Source organism: Podarcis pityusensis (assembly GCF_964106645.2).
Source record: "Podarcis pityusensis genome assembly, chromosome: 3".
NCBI classification, from domain to species: domain Eukaryota; kingdom Metazoa; phylum Chordata; class Lepidosauria; order Squamata; family Lacertidae; genus Podarcis; species Podarcis pityusensis.
Genome location: NC_138026.1, coordinates 106,180,231 through 106,187,195, shown reverse-complemented (window position 1 = coordinate 106,187,195; position 6,965 = coordinate 106,180,231).

Below are 6,965 nucleotides of genomic sequence, written 5' to 3'. Positions count from 1 at the left end.
GGATAATCCTTGCCAGTCAGTGTAGACAGGTGGGCTCAATGGTCTTGAGTTGGTAGAAAGCTTCCTGTGCCAGAAACAGAGGGGTATTTAGAGAGGGGCAGTGGCAAGGCAAAGAACGCCTGATACTGGAAGAGGAGGATTAGCGAGCTTCCTTGCGGCTGCCCAGCCAGGCAGGTGTTATCTGTCTCTACACAGATATGGGGCTTCTTCGACACCTGGCCTGCCATGCCAACTGTGCTGGGCCCGGGGGTAACCCCGAGCAACCGGTCCAGGTCCGGTCCCGAATCCAAGGATTCCGTGAGGAGTAAGTCCAACAGGGCCAAGGCAAGTCACAAGGCAGGAAACCAGGCTGGGTCAAGCACAGGGTCTCAGATAGGAAGCAGCAATGTTGCTCCTGAAACCTGGGGTGGGGTCCGACAGCCTTTTATCTCTGTTGGGGTAATGGCCGGTCCTGATCCCCTGGTGACTCACCTCCCTGTCTTGCTCAAAGGCGAGCACTCCTCCTGCGAGTACTCAGGTCTCTCCTTCTCTCAGATCTCAGTCTCTGCAGCTCAGGAGACGTCGGTGGGTTACTAGACCCAGAGGCCGCCTCAGCCTCCCCTGACCCAACCGGTAGTGGAGCAGCTGTAAGTGATGGCCCAGCTGAAGGCAACGAGGTAATCCCTGCATCTGGAGCCAGGGCAGGCTCAGGCCCCTGACTCGGCCCAGCTGGTGCTTGTTGTAGGGGAACCTGTGCAGACTGGGGTTCTTCAGAATCAAGCCCCAGACTCAGTTCAGATGCCCCGAGGCAGAGGATCCGGTGCAGACTGAGACTCCTCTAGTTCCGAGTCCGAGCCTGAGTCCCAGGCCATCACACCAACAATGTCTCTTGCAGACTTCATGATACAGTGGTGCCCCGCAAGACGAATGCCTCGCAAGACGGAAAACCCGCTAGACGAAAGGGTTTTCCGTTTTTCAATGCGCTTCGCAGGACGAATTTCCCTATGGGCTTGCTTCGCAAGACGAAAATGTCTTGCGAGTCTTGAGATTTTTTTTCGCTCCCCCCCCCCTTTTTCTAAGCTGCTAAGCCTTTAATAGCCTTTTAGCAGCTAAGCCGCTAAGCCTTTAATAGCCGCTAAACCGCTAATAGTGCTAATCCGTTAAGCCGCTAATAGGGTTGCTTCGCAAGACGAAAAAACCGCTAGACAAAGATACTCGCGGAACGGATTAATTTCGTCTTGCGAGGCACCACTGTACGTGCAAAGCTTAAAAAGAAAAAAAGGGGGGGGGAGGCTAGGCTTTTTATTACTGGGACTTCAGCAGCCAGCCCTGGCTGTACAGGTTCTCACTTCCTCCTGTTGTCATGAGGTAAATCCAGGCAGATGACATGGCACTGTGGGTAGTGATGCTATGCACCTGTTCTGAGCATGCTCAGGCACATTTCTGGAAGCTAGGCCCCAGGACTAATTTCTGCCCTGATCAGCCTTGCTCTTTGATTATTTTCATTTCACTAACTTGCCCTCTTGTGTAGGCAAGCACAACTGGACACACTGAGAGTATATTCCTTGTAATATATATATATCTCGCGCCTTTGGCTTAACCCTGTAGTCGCCGTCCTCCCCAGATGAAGTCTAATATAAGTACATTCAACTGCATTTGCTATCCTTTTTCCACTTCTCTCCTTCCATCAAGTATATATTCCACCATATATATGGTGGACACCAAATGCTGCCACTGCCTCTGATCCTGCAAGTGACCAAAAAGTGATACCACAGAAAGCCTTATCCTCCGTCAGTTTGTTTAAGCCCCTTTTAAAACCTTCACACCAAACCTCTTGCAGGAGCAAATTTCATATTATAGCTACACTCTGTCTAAAGAAATAACCCCCTTTTTCATCTGTACCAATCCTTCCACCGTTCAGCGTCCTTGGATAATTTCTGGTATTATCAGGAAGGGAACAGACCCTCAGGTGATGCGATGGGTCCGTGTGCCTGGATGTTAAGCTGAAGGTTAGTGGTTCAAGTCCCTCCAGAGACAGCTGCGGGCAGGATTCCTGCATTGCGGCGGGTTGGGCTAGATGACCCTCAGGGTCCCTTCCAACTTACAGTTCTGTGATTCTGTAATAATGCTGGGATGTTAAGCTTCCCACCTAGTGCCAGGACCTTAAAAGCCTGGGAGAATTCATGTGATGGGGAGGACATGTCGGAAGGAGAGAAGAGGGACAAGGAGAGCAAATGCAGTTGATTGTACTTATATTAGACTTTATCTGGGGCGGATGACAACTAAGGAGTTAAGCCAAAGGCTTTTAGGGAAAAGGTGAATATCCAAGAAAGAAAAGGAGCCTGCACCACAGAGGTGCAAATAACCTAATACTTTGTCCTTTCCCCTGATCTGTTATGCAACGGTACTTAGTTTGGAACCATAGATAGCCAACAAAATGTGGAACATTTTGAAGTAATTTACCATTGTCCCGAGGCCTTGGAGGGTGGCATGCGAGCTGCCAAACAAGATTTGACTAGCTGATTTCAGCTGCAAAGGGAGGCATGTATAGCCTTCTAAGGAGAAAGGCTTGAAAGGAAAGGTTTCGGGAGGGGAGGAGGGCTCGCCCCTGGAAAACACAAAGAGCTGAATCTGAGCTGGCTGTTGTGACTCTCAAGCAGGCGTGGACACAGATTGCTGTTAGGCGCGTTTGGCAACCCCTCCAAGGTTAGACCCATAGCAAGAACATAAGGAGAGCCTGCAGGATGAGGCCGGTGGCCCATCTAGTCCCGCATCCTATTCTCACAGTGGCCAACCAAGTGGGAAACCTGCAAGCAGGACCTGAGAACAAGAACGTTCTCCTCTCCTGTGGCTTCAAGAAACTGGAATTCAGAAGCACTGCTGCTGCCAACTGTGTAGGCAGAGCATAGTTATCATGGCTAGTGTAGCCATTGATAACTTTCTCCTCTGTGGATTCACCCAGTACAGTGGTACCTCAGGTTACATACGCTTCAGGTTACAGACTCTACTAACCCAGAAATATTACCTCGGGTTAAGAACTTTGCTTCAGGATGAGAACAGAAATTGTGCTCCGGTGGCGAGGCAGCAGCAGGAGGCCCCATTAGCTAAAGTGGTGCTTCAGGTTAAGAACAGTTTCAGGTTAAGTACGGACCTCCAGAACGAAGTAAGTACTTAACCTGAGGTACCACTGTACTCTTTTAAAGCCATCTAACTTGGTGGCCTTCGCTGCCTCCTGTAAGCCTGTAAACCAAATGGACTGTAAATTATCAACTTAATTTGTATTATGTACTAAGAGTACATTCATTTGAAAAAAAGGAATATACAATGGGATAGACAGGAAGTCCAAAGTGTTGGTATATATATGATTTTGGAATAGTTTTTTGCCCTTGTTTTTTCTTCTTCTTTTTCTTTTAGTATCTAAACTTTGTATACATGCTGAAAAGTATAGTATAATAAGCCTTGTGATGTAATATGATGATGTTTACCGATGTAACATAAGAACTTTAATAAATAAATAAAATTCAATATATATATATATATAAAATAATTTGTATTATGTACAACTGGGACCTGCAACAAAATGTTGCAGCGTATCCTCCTGGGCAGGAGTGTTCCTGTTCAAGGTTTCTGCCTGCCAGTCCATTTCCCTTCCCATTCCTTCCTCTCTCTTCTCCAGTTTCCTTTCATTTTCCAACTGATGATCAACATTCCATAGCTGCTCAGTCCTCGCTAGCCTTGTGGGCCATGCTTTGTCTCCTTTGTTTGGCTTGTACTTTTGCAAACCTTTGGATTACCCGAGAGAGCGTGCTGATACCTCCCTCTTGTTGCTTAGGGGCTTATTTTTTTGGCCACAGTCCTATCGGCACTTGCCACCTGCGCTTGCTGTTAGAAGGAGTGCTATTGTCTTCAGCTATGGGGGGGGAATGGCCTTACAGGTTCCCTCACTGATCGTGGCATACACCAAAAAATTATTTTAGTTAGGCTTCCAACAAATCGTAGAATTGTAGAGTTGGAAGGGACTCTGAGGGTCATCAAGTCCAAGCCCCTGCAATGCAAGGAGCTCAGCTAAAGCATCCATGACAGTTGGCCCTCCTGGCAATGGCCTAGGGCAGGAATGGATAACCACTGGTTGCTGGATTTCACTTCCATCATTCCCAGCCAGCATGGCAATGATCTGGGATGATGGGATTTGTGGTCCAGCAATAGCTAGAGAATCACAGGTTCCTCATCTCTATAGTCTAGTGTTATGTACTGAGTTGAATAGGATCCAAAAGGCAGCAGTCTGATTGGTCCTAGAACAATAGGGTCCAGAATGCAGCAGTCTGATTGGTCCATAGGAGCCACCCAATCCAGCTCCAGGTGGAAGTGAATCCGCAACCTGATTGGCCTACAGGTGAATCCCGGAATTAGCCAGTCACGTGGGGCCCATTGTGTAAATAATGTATATAAAGCAGACATTCTGGGGGAACTTCCATTCCTCCTCACCACTATGAGCTGAATAAGGAGCATGAAATCCACTCTTGACTCTGAGTATATTTCCTCTAGGTTTGTGCCAGGTGCAGATAGTAGGGATTGAATCTGGGGTCCTTTCTGAGCAAAGTGTATTCTGCAGCCCATCTACATGGCCCCTCCAATGAGATGCTACTTTATTTGAAAGCTTTAGCAGATGACTGGCCGTTGATATAAACTGGGAGGCATTCAAAAGGTTTGAAAGTCTAATCCATATACATATGGGATGCTTTGAGCTGGAGGATGCAAATATCATCAGCGCTTTCAGGTTGTTAATGTTGCTAAAAGAAGATTAGTGGCAGAGGAGAATGTACTCTTTCAAGAACATTGGAAACAATCTAATCAAATAAATGCAGCGTGGAGCTGAGTAGCAGCAGTCCTATGCAGAATGTTCCTACCATGGCTATGATGTCAGTACAGTTTGGGATTCTTCATCAGAAGGCAATGTTCTTCTTGCTGCAAAGAAGTGCTCTGGTTGTTGTCTTCAACTCCTGCCACCCTTGACCATTGACCATGCTGGCTGGAGGCACACATGTCTGTCTAAAGGGACAGACTAACTGTGTTGAGTCCTCAATGAGCCCCAAAGGAATACATTGGGAGAACACTTGGAAGAGGGAGCTGTGGAGACCTTAAAGCTCACCCCACAAATATTCAGCTCAGCTCTAGTCCGCTCTTTCTTTGAAAACCTCAATGGAAGGAGATTCTAGGCCCTCCTTCAACAGCCCATTCATTCTGCTGCCAAATCCATTCATCATTAGGTGATGCTTGCAACGCTTGCCTTCGCAAGATTCCTACAGCACAAAGAATAATGGCTGCAATTTCTTAAAGCAAGCAGAATTCTAACAGAAAGTTGGCGTGACTAGCAGAAGCTCATTCTCATCCTATTCAAGGGAATGGATGAACCAGGCAGGGCAGGCCAAAGCAAAAGAGAAGGATGGGCTGTATTTGCCAAAGAGAGAAATTGAGAGAAAGGAAAATCCCTTGCCAAAAAAAAAAAAAAAAAAAAAAAAAAAAGTGGGGCAGTCACATATATGAACCATCTAGTCTAGCATCCTGTTCTGACAGTGGCCAACTGGATACCTGTTGATGTCCCTCAAGCAGGAACTGAGCACAAGGGCACTCTCCTCCCCTGGTATTCAGAAGCACAATGCCACCAAATGTGAGCGCTACCCCATCAGATAAGGGACCCCTGACCATTAGGTCCAGTCGTGGCCAACTCTGGGGTTGCGGCGCTCATCTCGCTTTACTGGCTGAGGGAGCCGGTGTACAGATTCCGGGTCATGTGGCCAGCATGACCAAGCCACTTCTGGCAAACCAGAGCAGCGCACGGAAACATCGTTTACCTTCCCGCCAGAGTGGTACCTATTTATCTACTTGCACTTTGACATGCTTTCGAACTGCTAGGTTGGCAGGAGCAGGGACTGAGCAATGGCAGCTCACCCCGTCGTGGGGATTCGAGCCACTGACCTTCTGATCGGCAAGTCCTAGGCTCTGTGGTTTAACCCATGTCCCACCCCATCCGATAACTCAGTTCAAATGCCGGTATCAGCCTTCCCAACATGGTACCCACCAGATGTTTTGGACCACACCTCCCATCACCCTTGACCATAAGCCATGCTGGTTGGGGCTGATAAAGGTTGTAATCCAACAGCACCTGGAGGGCTACAAATAGGTCTATACTACTGCATGATCAGGTGTAAATAAAAGACAAGGGAGGGAGAGTAACTTCAGCTTTTAGAACCCAGAAATTACTTAGTGTTTGTTCCTTGTGCTCAAACTTAAAATGCTCCATCACTGCACTGGACAATGGCCTTTAGAAGAGTGCAGTTTAATTCTGTACAGTAATGCCTAGGAGAAGGAAAGCCTAGGGAGTAAACCCTACTCCAGAGTAGAGTCCTTAAGATGGTTGGACGGCGCCTTGTATGCTTCCTTTGTGCAATTCCTGCAGCCAAGCTGTTGCCAAATGTATTGCTCTGCTTTCCTTTGGACCACATCAGCAAGGCTGAGAGCGGAGTTTTGTTGCCTGGGCAGCCCTGGACCTTCACACACACTGCCCAGGTTTGTGTCCCAGAGATATCACTTTGGTGCAGTTTGACTTCACCCCCAAGGTGTACTCCATTGTCCCTTGAGACAGATGGACATCAACAATGGATACATTTCAAGGATCACACCTAAAGCTAAAATCACGTCTAGTCAAACCCCATGGGGTTCAACAGCAGGTGCCGTTGCTGAAGTCATTTTTCCCATAACCCCACCCCTTTTAAATCTGTGTTGTTATTTTTTTGTCACATGTGTAAAGTGGAATGCACACAAGTTAAATGAGCATAAATTGCGGGCTTACTGTATAACCAAAAGCTTTTGCATCTACATATACAAAACTTGGGAACTGCTAACCATTTCTTTTTCTTTCTTTCTTTTTGTTCTGCACAAGTTAAGTGCTTCACCTATAAATCTACTATTGTGCTGTTTTCTGTTAA